The sequence below is a fragment of the Nycticebus coucang genome, unplaced genomic scaffold (assembly GCF_027406575.1).
Source record: "Nycticebus coucang isolate mNycCou1 unplaced genomic scaffold, mNycCou1.pri scaffold_50, whole genome shotgun sequence".
Taxonomy (NCBI): domain Eukaryota; kingdom Metazoa; phylum Chordata; class Mammalia; order Primates; family Lorisidae; genus Nycticebus; species Nycticebus coucang.
In genome coordinates, this window is record NW_026515581.1 from 1256636 (window position 1) to 1271672 (window position 15037).

General features: G+C 42.5%; 1 non-coding gene and 2 pseudogenes across 1 annotated transcript; all 3 read left to right on the plus strand.

Annotated features, from left to right (window-relative positions):
• The first annotated feature begins 1501 nt into the window (after positions 1 to 1501).
• Positions 1502 to 15037, plus strand: part of LOC128579395 (sorting nexin-31-like) — a 45872-nt pseudogene continuing 32336 nt past the window's right edge.
• Positions 12888 to 13079, plus strand: LOC128579401 (U2 spliceosomal RNA). Its single transcript, XR_008378140.1, has one exon. It is a non-coding gene; the product is annotated as a U2 spliceosomal RNA (small nuclear RNA).
• On the plus strand, positions 13612 to 13767 carry LOC128579402 (uncharacterized; annotated as a pseudogene).

Sequence of the window (15037 nt, forward strand, 5' to 3'; positions counted from 1 at the left end):
GGGCCCCAGCCATCCACAGGAGCAAGAAAGTTCCCTGAAGGCGGAGGCCACCTCTGGGCCATGCCAGGCTCCTCCACTTTGCCCTACAGATTGGATCAGACCTCAGCATCTACCCAATCAGCCTCTGCCCCAGAAGGCTCTAGAAGAGGCTGGGCCTCCAGATCAGAGACGACCCACAGGCAGGGGAAGACCCTAAGGCCAATCTACCCTGGGCTGAAAATTCCCTTGAAGTGAGTACAATTATTAATACAATTTCATAGAAGCAGCAGCTGCAGCTTAAAGAGCCCACTAACTTGCCCAAGTCCTCTCAGCTAGAAGCCGCTAAGTGGGGATATGAATTCTGTTGCTCTTCTCTTAACCCTCTACCTGACACCACCTCCCCTATGTTGCAATTCCCTTTTCTCTAAGAACAGAACTAGTCCCTAGCTCATAGTTACTGTGAAAATTAAATGTCACAGTGTCTTCTGGGCCCACACACAGTAAGCCTGCAGGATAAAAGGAAGTGTCCAGCAAGTGTTGGCTCCCCTTCCCTGATCTCAGACACCCTCTGGAGGCACTCAGCTCTTACCCTGGAGATAATGAGCATTTTTAAGGACTTTCAATGATTCTGACTATGAAAAGATGCTCTGTGACCTTGGGAAAGTTCCTCCACTCCCTAGGCCTGTTTTGTCCTTGATAGGATGTTGCTCTAATGTTTACCAGGAAGAGTAACGTGTGGATTAAAGGAGAGGAGGGAGGAAGGATGAGCCCATGGACTGCTCAGGACCTGGGAGCTTGACTCTGCTGCCTTCTCTACCTGTGACCGCGGCAAGGCAGGAGGAATTCTCTTCTGATTTAACTGAAGCAAGAGAATTAGAAGGATTATTTTCCACAGCAACTAAAAATGAGAGACTGTTGAAAGAACTTGGGAAAGGTGGTCCACAGAATAAAGTGTCGGTGTGAATCCAGCTAACTGGGCGCTGGCATCTGTTTGAAACCAGGGCTTCTCGGAGACGGAAACCGATCCAAGCCACTTCTATTTTTTGATGTTTCTTGTATGCTAAGAGAGAAAAGGGTTTAAAAAATACTAAAGTAGGGTTACATATATTGCAGCGTATCTGAAGTGTTACATTTAACGACCACACAAAAAATTGAACCTGGTGTAATTGGGCTAGTCATAGGGTAATTACTAGATTTATGTATTTTTAAAAAATCTTAAATTCATAATGCACTGCAGGCGGTGTAAGCAGGTAATGGACACAAACTTTTTTCAAGCCCCTTACGGTACGTACTTGGGTAAAATGCCACCAGCGCACGGTGCACTAGGAGCGAATGGTGCGGCCCTGGGCGCGCCCCGCCCCCACCCGTCCCGAACGCCAGCGACTGGGGGGGCGCGGACTAGGGGGTGTCCCACCTGGGTGACAGCTGCCCAGCAGCATTCGCACCGCCCAACTCAGACCGCGGACAGGCTGGCCATCTCAGGTCCGACTCCAGGCGCCGCTCTGCAGCCACCTCTCCAGCCATGAAGATGCACTTCTGCATCCCGCTGTCCCAGCAGCTCCCCGACACGCTCGGGGGCCACTACGTGGTGCGCCTGGGGCCCGGGGCGGGCTGCGCAGGGCGGGGGCCGGTGGCAATGGTCAGCGGCTCCCTGCGCTAACCCGAGGCGGGGTGCCTGTGTGTTTGCAGCTGTACTCCGTGTACCTGGATGGCTTCCTCTTTTGCAAGGTGCGCTGCAGCCAGCTGCATGGTTGGAATGAACAGGTGAGCGAGTTGGAGGCAGGTGGGGAAAAGTGTGCAAGGGCCTGGGTCGTGTGACTCTGGCAAGACTCTGGACCTTTCAGTGCCTCAGGCTTCTCATTTGTGAAATGGGTTGTAGCAAGAGTAAGTGTGAATTGCTTGCCATACAGCCCCACAAATACTTGAAGACTTGTGGCTCCTAATTATTTTCAGCTGTGAGATGTGGGCCCCGGCAGGGCACTGGGGTTCTGGTGGACTCCATTTAAGTGCCCTCTGTTCCCCAGGACAATGCCCCTTCCCCTTCAAAATTAAGCAAGCGGAGTCTAGACCAACGTATAGAGTTTTAGGAAGCTTATGCAGGGATATTTAATTTCCTCTCTGGTCTAGATTGGTGGCTCACACCTGTAATCCCAGCACTTTAGAAGGCCGAGACAGGAGGATCACTTGAGGCCAAGAGTTCTAGACCAGCTTGGGCAACTTGTGAGATCCTCATCTCTACAAAGAATAATTGAAAAAAATAGTTAGGCATGATGGTGATGTGACTGTAGTCCTAGCTACTGGGGAGGCCGAAGCAGGATGATTGCTTGAGTCTGGGAGTTGGAAGCTGCAGTGAGCCACATTAACACCAGTGTACTCCAGTCTGGGCGACAGAATGAGACTCTGTCTCAATTAAAAGAAAAAAAAAAAGAAAAGATAATCTCCTTTTCTCTACAGTTTCTTAAGCTTACCCTTTAAAAAGGTGTGTCTCCATTTTTGTTTTTAAATGGCCTTATTCACAAGCTGTAAGTACTGGCAGGCTGGGAACCCAGGAAACAGATGACTTATCAAGTTAGAAGGCCATTTCCTACCTTAGTTACTCACCCTGATATCTGGACAGTACTTTCTCTGAGAGGCAGACTGATTTATTAGTCCATTCTAATAGGTTTTATTGTTCTTATACTCTTATAAGTCATAAGTCTTCAAAATGAATCAGAGGAGTAAATGGAAGTTTGAAAATAAACTTTACCCTCCTTCCCCTGCTCTATGAATTTTTCTTTCAGTTTTAGATTCTGAGGAACACATACCTAAAGTTAAAAAGAAAAGTCTACAGAAGACAGAAAAAAACTTGCCCAGAGGCAACAGCTATTAGCATTCTGCAGGAGAGTCTTTTCAAACATTCTGCGGGCTTCTAGTGAGCGGGCACACCAGTTTACTTAGACCTGTCTTCTTGTTGATGGGCAACTCGGTTTGATTTTTTTGCTACTAAAATGGTCACTGCAGAGAGCCTTCTTGCTTATACACCATGGTACATTGGAAAAGTCCTTTTTTTTTTTTTTGAGATGGTCTCACTTTGTCACCCTTGGTAGAGAGCTGTGGCACCACAGCTCACAGCAATCTCAAAAACTCCTGGGCTTAAGCGATTCTCTTGCCTCAGCCTCCCAAGTAGCTGGGACTGCAGGTGCCCACCACAAAGCCTGGCTATTTTTAGAGACAAAGTCTCACTTTGGCTCAGACTGGTCTTGAACCTGTGAGCTCAGGCACTCCTCCTGCCTTGGCCTCCCAAGTGCTGGGATTACAGGCGTGAGCCACCACACCTGGTGAAAAGTCCATTTTAAAGATATGATTAAGTATCTTTGGTATCCACAAGAAAGCAGTTGCAATGTAGTTATTAGTTAATTTGAGTGGTCATCTTTGTATTAGTAGTGCCTGCAACACAGTATTGAATGTAGAGAGGTAGAGGCATGGACTCAGACTTCTGAAAGGTGAGACGCTACTTGCAAGTAAGTAGGAGGAGTGAGTAAGTTGGGAGTTATGAGGAATACAGAAACAGGCGGAGGGGAATCTGAAAGGGAGAGAAAAGAGGCTGTTTTAGGCATTTGGAGGCAGAAGTTATGGTACCATCTCCCACGCTCTTCTGTCCTGCAGTGTGATGTGGGAAAAGGGAGGTAACTATCTCCAGGAGCAAATCAGGAGGCAGCAGAGCGCTGGGACAGATACACTGGCTAAATGCCTCACCTCTCCCTCTGCCCAATTTTCTCAGTAGAAGTAAGAAGCAAGTAGGTCGTTATGGATGTCAATCTCCCAGAATGCTTGTGAAGACCAAGGACCAGTTTCTCTCAGAGCCTGGCGCATTAAACACTCTCAGTAAACATTAGCTGACTCAGAGACTTCAGGAATCCCTGAATTTGGCCCTCTTTAACCAACAGACTCAGAGAAATGCTTAATTTCAGGAAAACAAACTAATCAAACCCTAACAGGTCCAGAATCAGAGACATGAATTGTGTAAACTTTTATTCTTCATCTTCTATTTGAGAAGTCATGAATAAGAAACTTTTTTAGTCACAACAGGGGCCCTTAAATACTGAATTGCTACAGCTTAGAGCCCCCAGTGGGGCAGGCAATAGATTTTATTTTTTATTATTTTTTTTATTAAATCATAACTGTATACATTGATATGATCATGGGGCATCATACACTCGCTTCATAGACCATTTGACACATTTTTATCACAATGGTTAACATAGCCTTTCCGGCATTATCTCAGTTACTATAAAAAAAACATTTACATTCCATCTTAGGATTTAAATAAATGGAAGTGTTCATTAAAATCTATTCTATGGTGTGCATGGAATAGATTTTAATGAACACTTCCATTTTTTTTAAATCCTAAGATGGAGATTTCTTTATCCAGTTTCCAATTTCATTACACTTTATGTTTATCATTTCCCCCTTTTCATATGAACTACTACATTTTTAAAGAAACAATTTAGATCTTAAATGGTTATTGATCTTCTTAATTTTAAACATTAACTAGCGAGCAGTTACCATGTGCTGAGATTGGTGCCAAACACTTTACAGGTAATAGCTTCATTTTTATAAGCATCTTGAGCTGGGATTATAATTAGTCCCATTTAACAGATGAAGAAACTGAAACACAATTTTTCTGAAGTCATAGTGTTAGTGTTGTGGTCAGGATTTGATCTCCAAGACTTACATTGTGTGGTTTCTTTCTAAAGTTGACAAAATAAATTGTGTCAGTGAAATAATGAGTCAAACGACTGAGTTCTAAACTAACATGTTTGTACTATATTTTGGAATAATGTAATAAAAGTTCCCAATTTTAGGGATTCAGTATGATTAATTTTAGTAAATGTATGCGATTACCACCATCATGATCAACATTTGAAAAAGTTCTCTCACTCTAAAAGTCTCCCTTATCAGGACCTGGAGCAGTGGCTCATACCTGTAATCCTAGCACTCTGAGAAGCTGCAGCAGGTGGATTGCCTGAGCTCAGAAGTTCAAGACCAGCCTGAGCTAGAGTGAGACCCCCATCTCTAAAAAGAGCCCGGCACTTTGGCAGGCACCTGTAGTCCCAGCTACTCAGGAGGTTGAAGCAAAAGAATCAGTTGAGCCCAAGAGTTTGAGGTTACTGTGAGCTATGACGAGTACTCTTCTGAGAGCAACAGAGTAAGACTGAGTCTCAAAAAAAAAAAAAAAAGAAGTATAAAAGTCTCCTTGTCATCTTTGCTCTTGATCCCTCCAGCCACCCTTGGTCCCAGGCAACTAGTATCTACTTTCTGTTATGAGAGTTTCAGGCACAGGATTTTGTTCAAGCTGCCCAGCCCATTTTATAGATACAGAATCTGAGCAAAGCTGCAAGTTAAATCTGAATTTCATATTTTCCACTGGTATAAACTATTTATAATGTGCTAAACAGTTTATAGTATAAGTATGTTCCATGTACTATTGGGGCATCCTGTATTTTGTCTGGCTATCCTAAGTCTGAGACTTAAAGATTGGCTGACCTTTCCTAGCTTCTTCTCAACTAGTTTTTATTCTTCCTATTCAATAGAGGGCATGAAATGGCTAAGAATTCTTTTTTTTTTTTTTTTTTTTTTTGCTGTTCAGACACATTTTTTAATAGGGAAACTAGATGTAACAGGCTTAAAAGCAATCAGATGCTGAAACTGAACAGGAGGGTGAGAACTGTGTCACTTGTCACCATGGCTAACAATGCAATGGAAAAAAAAACAGTAACTAAGTACAAAAATAGCCTGGAGCTCCCAGGGAGAGTTGCCTACTTCCAGACAGGTGTGCATGGTGGGTGCCCCCTGCAGATAGTGTGAGGTCAGTTCCAGGTCACTGAGGGAGATGGGAGACCTGAAACAGGGGATGAGGGGATGTGGGTTCCGGAGGAGAGCTGCTGGAGCCAGAGTCCGGAGGCCTCACTCCAGGTTGGCCTCCACCTGCTCAGAGCACTGCAACTTGTTATGCTCTCATTGGCAAATGGCGTTGGCATACTCCACCACTAGCTTATCCATCCATGTCAGGGGCTCGGGGAACAGCACAGCACCCTCAAAGAAGCCCACGTGGCCCCCATGTAGAGGCAGCACAAACATGACGTTCTCTCGTTTCTCTGAAAGAGATTTGGGGATAGTTAGAAGACCTTCATGCACCAAAGGGTCCTCAGCTGCATTAACCAGCATGAGAGGCACATACATCGTGTGCAGGGATCTCATGCAGCTTTCTTCCTCCTAACGTGCCTCCAGGGAGTTGTAGCCATGAAACTTCCTCATCACGTTGCTGTCAATTTGCATCAGGGATGTTGCTGTGTAGAGTCGGCTCCAGTCTGTGTCCTCCAGGCACTGGGGTTCCTTAACTTGGTCTCCAAAAAGAGCTTGCGGCATACTCAAAGGACACTTCCAATCTGTCAAGAATTACATGATGAACCTTTTAGAGTAATCAGTAGCAAGACCAGGCCCTTCAGCAAAACAAATGTTCCTTGGGAGTTCTTTTGACTCAACAGGTGCAGGAAGGTAAACCGAGGACGTGAGGCTAAGAATTCTTCACCCGATTTAATACAAAGCACTGTACAAAAATAATATTAACAAGGCTGTGTGTGTTTGGTGAGTATAAGTTTATCTCCTGGGAAGGTCTGCATCCTTATAGAATGGTTTTCATCCTATAGAATTAGCTGATTTATTCATTTACTTGAATGTTCACTGAGTTTCTGTTATATGCCATGTACTCTGTTAAATTAGGTGCAGACAGTGACTTTGAGGTTTGGCTTTAGGAATCAGATTTATACTTGGTTGGGTAACTCTGAGGTTGAGGAGAAGCCCCTGGTGCAGATAAGGTAGCCCCTGGTCCACGTCGGGGTATGTGGAGAGCTAATGCACAAAGACTGGACCTGGGAAAGAGATGGCATGTCTGTGTGAGCTCAACTGTCCCCCATGGAGATTCTCTTTTGATGGGGTCAAACTTGTGGAGTTGATGGTTGACTTTTGGCTGACTTAACTACTCCGTTTACTGTTTGTTTATTTTCCCTCTTAGACCAGTATCAGAGAAGGGCGGGAAGAGATGCCTCGAGAAGTCAGGTCAGGTTGTAAAACCTGCTGGGAAGGTTTGCTCTGTGATAGATGTTAGAACCTTGGTCCTTGTTGCCTCTTCCCCGACTCTTGGCCTCAGATCTGCATCAAGATGCTCTCCTGCAGATGGAGAAGACAGGCAGCCTGTTGACTCAAGGCTGCTGTGATTAGCACCAATTTGGGAGCATCTGTGACATTATGAACACATGCCAAAGAAGATAACTGCCTTTTAAAGATCATTTAATCAGTTAATCAAGAGATAATTGCATGCAAGAAGACAACTTTCTGTTTCTATTTAATAGAATTAGTAGAGATGGGGGTGCATAAATCCCAGGTTGTTTGAGCAGCTCTGCCTGGGGTGATACTCCACCTGAGATGCCTTTGGACATCTGTCATGGCAGAAAAATGTCTTTGAATTTAAAAGAAACCAAATTGTTGCTGTAATATTTTATACTAGGCTTAAAGGAGAGGTTGCGAGTTTAGATGGTTACAGAGATTACAAGTAATTTATTACTTCTTTTTTCCAAAATCAATTTTAGGTCATGATTTTCTTTTTCCTATTTTTTAAAATTTGTTTTAGAAATCTTTTTTAGATCATGAAGTTGGGCAAATAACTTAAGTGATGTGAGGGATAGTGGGGTGTGGTGGAATAGTTTTAACAGATTGTTGCTTGAGGGAGTGTGACCCATTGATTTAAGATGTTTGGATTTTTAAAAATAAGCCAGAACATCATTTTTTTTTAATAAATTATATTTTGGAGAAGTTTTGGTTTACAAAAAAGATAGTACAGAGTTCCCACATAGTCCACATCCTATTCCTTCTATTATTAAGATTTTCCATTAGGGCCCTGTGCTATGGCTCATACCTATAATCCTAGCACTCTGGGAGGCTGAGGCAGATGAATTGCTTGAGCTCATGAGTTCAAGGCCAGCCTAAGAGTCAGACCCCATCGTACTTAAAATGAAAATGAAAAACTGAGGCAAGAGGATCTCTTGAGCCCAAGAGTTTGAAGTTGCTATGAGCTATGATGCCATAGCACTCTACCAAGGGTGACAAAGTGAGACTCCGTCTCAAAATAAAAAAAAAAAAAAAAGATTTTCTATTAGTATGGTACATTTGTTACAGTCAATGAACCAGAGATAGCTGCGTTTATTATCAAAAATTTGGGTAGGGGAGATGGGAATCTTGCTGTGTTGCCCAGGCTGGTCTCCAAATCCTGGCCTCAAGAAATCTCCTGCCTCAACATACGTAGCCACCACACTCAACCTCAGATGTGATACATTATCACAGTGGTGATACATTATTATTATTACTGTTATATTAACTACAGTTCATAGTTTATTCAGACTTCCTTCGTTTTTTGTTTGTTTGTTTGTTTTGTTTTCTTTTGTTTTGTAGAGACAGAGTCTTACTTTACCGCCCTTGGTAGAGTGCCATGATGTCACAGGACTCACAGCAACCTCCAGCTCTTGGGCTCACACTATTCTCCTGCCTCAGCCTCCCAAGCAGCTGGGACTACAAGCGCCCGCCACAATGCCCAGCTATTTTTTTTTGTTGTTGTTTGGCCAGGGCTGGGTTTGAACCTGCCACCCTTGGTGTATGGGGCCGACGCCCTACTCATTGAGCTACAGGCGCCTAATGTCTTATTTCTGTTCCAGGATCCCAGCCAGGGTACAACATGACATTTAGTCATCCCATCCCCTTAAGTTCTTGTTGACAGTTTCTTAGCCTTTTCTTATTTTTAATGACCTTGATAGTTTTGAGAAGTACTCGTCAGATATTTTGTAAGCTATCCTTCTGTTAGAATTTGTCTTATTTTTTTCACATGATTGGACAGGAATGATAGGATTTGGGAATGAAGACCCCAGAGACAAAGTGCCATTCTACTCACCATATCAAGGGTACTTGCTATCAACCTGACTTATCCCTCTAGATCTCCACCCCCACCACCTGGCTGAAGTAGTGTTTGTCACATTTCTTTACTCTAAAGTGATTTTTTTCCTCCCTTCCATAGCGCCCTCTTTGGACGGAAGTCTCTATGTGCAGCCCAGTCTTAAGGACTGAGGATTTATGCCCCCCTCCTGAGGAAGAAGCATCTGCATAAATAATCTGGTATTCTTCTGCACAGGAGATGTGTCTATTCTTTCCTACTTATCTTTCAGTAATTGTATCTGTAAGGACTCCTGGGTATTTGCCTTATACTTTGGGTTATACATTTTTGGTTTTTGTTTAGTTTTTGAGACAGTCTCACTCTTGCCCTGCGTAGAGTGCCATGGCATCATATCTCACAGCAACCTCAGTCTCTTGGGGCTCAAGCAGTCCTCTGGCCTCAGCCTCCCAAGTGGCTGGGACTACAAGCACCCACCGCAATGCCCAGCTAGTCTTGCTATTTTTAGTAGATGTGGGGGTCTCACTCTTGCTCAGGCTGATCTCGAAGTCATGAGTTCAACCAATCCACCAGCCTCAGCCTCCCAGAGTGCTGGGATTACAGGTTTGAGCCACAGTGCCTGGCCTGGGTTACTTTCTGGAGCTACAAGATGCTCCAGGTTCATCTTGGGTATCTCCTGCTTGAGTGCCAGACTCCACCACTGCCCCACAGATCCCTGGTTGCTTCTCTTGGAGAATGGTATTAAAAACAGGGATCTGAACCCTAAGTATGCTCGTTACTACTGCAGCGACAGAGCAAGGAAATACATGTGTGTGTACTACCCATATATACAGGCATATTGGTAAATATTTCTATATGTAACCATCTGTGTCTACATTAAGGTAAACATGAAGTTATACTAATGTATCTTACTCTAATGCATTGCTACTGGGTCTTCCCAGTAACTACAACAGTGAGAAACCTGACTTCCACTGTCTGCCATTCATTTACTTAATTGTTCTATTCTGTATGTAGATGCAGAAGAGTCAGAATGGCTAACTCTCATGGGAAACAACTAGACTGCGGTGGTTATACCTTTAGTTTGACAGGCCCCATTCATTTCCAAAGTTACTTAAGGTCAGTATTTTTTCCTCATGACTGTCAAGGATGTGGTTTCATACATTTTTAATATAGTTTTGTAACATTCTGCATTCTCTCCTGGGATTCCCCTAGTCTCCTAAATGATTTTTTTTAAAAATACACGTATTTGCTTATAGTAAGCTTCTATTGTAAAGTTCAGTGGATTTTGACTAACGCACAGTGTCATGGATCCACAATGGTAGTATCATATGGAATAGTTTTATTGCCCTAAGAAATTTTGTGTGATTCCCCTATTCAGTAAAATCTTGGTGGCTATTGATCTTTATATAAAGTCTCTATACTTTTTCCTTTTCCAGAATGTCATATAATTCAAATCATACAGTATGTAGCTTTTGCAGACTGGCTCTGTCACTCAGCAATACGCATTTAAGGTTCATTTGTGTCTTTCTATGGTTTGGTAGTTCATTGCCTTTTACTGCTGAATAATACTCTATTGTACGGATACATCACAGTTTGTTTATCCACCCACATATGGAAGGAGATATTTGTTGCTTTCAGTTTTGGGGGATTAGGAATAAAGCTGCTATGAATTTTCTTTCACTTTTTTTTTTTTCATTTTTACCATTTCTATCAATCCTGGCCTAACTGCTATGAACTTTCACATGCAGGTTTTTGTGTGAACATATTTTTCGGATCAGTTGGGTAAATACTTATGGCTGTATTCTATAGTAAGATTATGGTTAGCTTTATAAGAAATTGTCAAGTTGACGTCCAAAATGGCTGAACTGTTTTGTACTCCCTATAGGACATAATTAAAAATTTTTTAAATCACAAAAATAAGTGTTGGCATCACATTCAAATTCTCTAAAAATCAAACAAATGATAGCTACATAAAAAGCATCAGGGGGCTGTATTTTGCCCAAAGACAGGCAGTTAATAAACTTTCTGGACATGAGACTAGTACTGTCCAATAGGACTTTCTGTGCTGTGGGAAATGCTCTATCTTGCTTTGTCCAATTCAATACCAACTAGCAACATTTCATGTGATTACTGAACATTTGAAACATGGCTTGTAAGACTGAAGCACTAAATTTTAAATTTTTATTTTAATTAAATTTTTTTGGTTGTTGCAGTTTGGCCCGGGCCGGGCTTAAATCTGCCACCCTCAGTATATGGGGCCAGCACCCTACTCACTGAGTCACAGGTGCTGCCCTTTTATTTTAATTAAGTTTAAATTTACTCACTGGTGTCTATTGGCCACCATATCAGATGGCACAGTTCTAGGTTATCATAAGGATTTGGGCTTTTACTGGAGCGAGATGGGAAGCCGTGGAGCCTTAAATTATCTGACTTAAGGTTTTTTGGTTTTTTTTTTTTTTTCAAGTATTGTCTTAGAGGCTGTGTTAGGATTAGACTGAAGGAGCCATGGTGGAAGCAGAGAGACTTGTTGGAAGGTTGTGGCAATAATCTAGAAAAGAGATGACAGTGGCTTGGCCTGGGACACTGGTGGTAGGGGTGGAGAGGTGTGGTCAGCTCCCGGATGTCCTTTAAAGTGAGAGCCCATTCAAGGTAAGTCTCGCCAAATATTTACTGTATTTGTGACCAAGACCATGGAATTTTTTTTTTTTTTTAATAGAGAGTCTCACTCTGTCACCTTCAGTAGAATGCTGTGGTGTCATAGCCACAGCAACCTCAAAGTCTTGGGCTCAAATGATCCTCTAGCTTCACCCTCTGGGGTAGCTGGGACTACAGGTGCCCACCACAACACCTGGCTATTTTTAGAGACAGGATCTCACTCTTTCTCAGGCTGGTCTGGAACTCCTGAAGCTCAAGCAGTCCACCCACCTTGGCTTCCCAGGGCGCTAGGATTCCAGGCGAGAGCCACCCCGCCCAGCCTTTAAAGACCATGGAGTTAAAATTCTTGTCTGTTTGCAGCCTCATGTCTCTTAGACCTGCTTCATTTTCTTTAACCCCTGACTATAGTATTATAATAAGAGTTCAGCCTTCTTGCTCGGAAGGTACCATGTTAAAAACCTGACTAGGTTTCTGAGTTTCTTTTTTCTTATTTTAAAGAACATAATGCTACTACCTTCACGCTGCCACTGCAACTGCAAGGAAGACATTGCAAAAAGAAGAGTTTTGGTTCTTACTTTAAAAATTGTTTTTCTTTGCATCTACTGTTAAGGTTTCATAAAAATAATTACCAGTATGATCATGGGTCATGTATGGTTGGGTGGGAGGGAAGGGCTGGACTGGGTTTTAGGGATCGTACGTCAATAGGAATTCCATCACCAGCAGTGTCCAATAGAAATATAATGTGAACCATCTATGTAATTAAAAATTTTCTAGTAGTCACGTTAAAAAGAGTAAAAAGAAACAGATGGAGGCTGGGCATGGTGGCTTGTGCCTATCACTATCACTCATGCTATCACTCTCCGAGGCTGAGGGTAAGGATTGCTTAAAGCCAGAAGTTTGAGACCAGTCTGAGCAAGAGTGAGACCCTGTATCCACAAAAAAAAAAAAAAGAAAGAAAGAAAAATTAGCTGGGCATAGTGGCAGGTACCTGTTGTCCCACCTACTTGGGAGGCTGAGGCAGGAGGATTGCGTGAGCCCAGGAGTTTGAGGATGCTGTGGGTTCATTACGCCACTGCCCTCTAGCACTCTAGCACAGGCAACAGAGAAAGATTCTGTCTTAAAAAAAAAAATAGAGGAAGGAATAAGGATTAATTTTAGTTTATTTTATTTGATACAATATATCCAAAATATGATATTATTTAAACATGTAAATGATATAAAAATTATCAGTGCGATAAGATGATTCACATTCTCTTTTCTTTGAAATTTAAACTGGATCGCTTCTCAGTCTTTTGGCTAAGGTCAAGTGTAATATCTGTTCTTATCAGTTTAATATCTGATACATCCTCTATCTGAGGATAATGTATTAAATGGAGTTTTGGAGCAGGGAGTTGGAATAGAAGCTTGCTCCATCCACTCCACAAATTGACCCGGTATTGCAGGAACAGTCCTCCCCAACTTTTTCATACGGCTGAGTGTAGTGGCTCACCCCTGTAATCCTAGCATTCTGGGAGGCCGAGGCAGGTGTATTTCTTGAGCTCAGGAGTTCAAGACCAGCCTGAGCAAGAGTGAGACATTGTCCCTACTAAAAATAGAAAAAACTAGCCAGGTGTTGTGGTAGGTGCCTGTAGCTACTCAGGGGTCTGAGGCAAGAGGATTACTTGAGCCCAGGAGTTTGAGGTTGCTGTGAGGTATGATGATGCCACGGCACTCTACCCAGGGCCAAAAAAAAAAAAAACAAAAAAAAAACGCTAGAGTGCAGTTTATGCTTACAGCACATCTCAATTCAGACTAGTCACATTTCATGTGCTTAGAAGCCACAGGTCACTAAAGGCCACCACGTTAAATAGCAGAGCTGTCAACATTTGTCAAGTTCATATTTGGTGGAGGAATTAAATTCCTAATTTTCACCATTGATATCAGATATTTGTGAAATAAGAAAATAGTGTGTGATATGAGTGCATAATATTATAAAACAGATGAAAAATAAAAATGCTGCTAGCTTTGTGCAGTGGCAGTATCGTAGCCAATGAGGTTTATCCGAGGTGCGATTATTGCTAATTGAAAAATAAAAATGCATCCCCATTCTACTACCAAACTTAGACTGGAGTTTTCAGTCTGTGATAAGTCTAGAAACATCTCCAGAACTGAGAGATGCTGAGATAAATTTCTTATTAATAAATATATATATATACTGAGATAAATTCCTTATTAAGAAAATCAAATTATAGGCTGGGCTCATGCCCGTAATCCTAGCACCCTGGGAGGCTGAGGTGGGTGGATTGCCCGAGCTCATGGGTTCAGACTAGCCTGAGCAAGAGCAAGACCCCATCTCTAAAAATAGATGGATATTTTGGCAGGTGCCTATAGTCTCAGCTACTCAGGAGGCTGAGGCAAGGGGATCGTTTGAGCCCAAGAATTTGAGGTTTCTGTGAGCTATGATTCCAGGGCATTCTACCAAGGGGGACAAAGTGAGATTTTGTCTCAAAAAAAAAAAAAAGGAAAATCAAATTATCCTCTTTTTCTCCTTTTGGCTACCAAAAAGGATTAAATAAGGTCAGCTAGGATAAGACTTGTCCTAAAAGGAGACTTTAGTAGCTCATCAACCTTGAATTGGAGGCTCACTTGTCTTAACTATGTGCTTTCTGGATCTTTCAGCTGAGGAGGGTCTTTGGAAATTGTTTGCCACTCTTTCCACCAAAAGATTATCTTTCAATGACCACATCCATGGCTGATGAGAGGAGGGACCAGCTGGAACAATATTGGCAAAATTGTATGTATTTGGATTTTTTAATATTTATTGTATTATAGGTTACACAAAATTCCCCTGCTTAAAGTGTGCAAATCAATGTTTTTTACTACAATTATCTAATTTTGCAGTCATCACCATAATCTAGTTTTAGATATTGCCATATTCCCATAAAGAAACCTTAAACCCATTAACAGTCACTCCCCATTCCCCTCCCCCGCTAGGCCCTGGGAACCACTACTCTAATTTTTATCTCTAAAGATTTGCCTGTTCTGGACATTTGATACATGTGGAATCAAATAGGTGTTCGTCATATTTGGTTTTAAAAAATGCTTTGTTTAGGGGTGCTGTTTTGGCTTTGACTATGGAAGTGGAAGAAATGCTATCTGGATCAAGAATGAACAAAGGGATAAGTTGAATTGTTTATAGGGAAGCCCCTGTTATAAGAAAGATCTATCAGAGATCTTTATTAACAGGGCCAGAGACAGGACTGCCATCTCAGTGCTTTCAGGAAGCCAGGATAGGGCACCAAGGAGGCTCAGCAGTCTGCCATAGCCACCGCCAGGTTCACAGTGCAACAGCCTCACTACAGCCTGGGTCTGAAAACACTGTCACAGCAAAACTATGGTTGGCCACATTCAGCTCTCATAGAAAAGAGGGTATTGAAGGGAAATAGC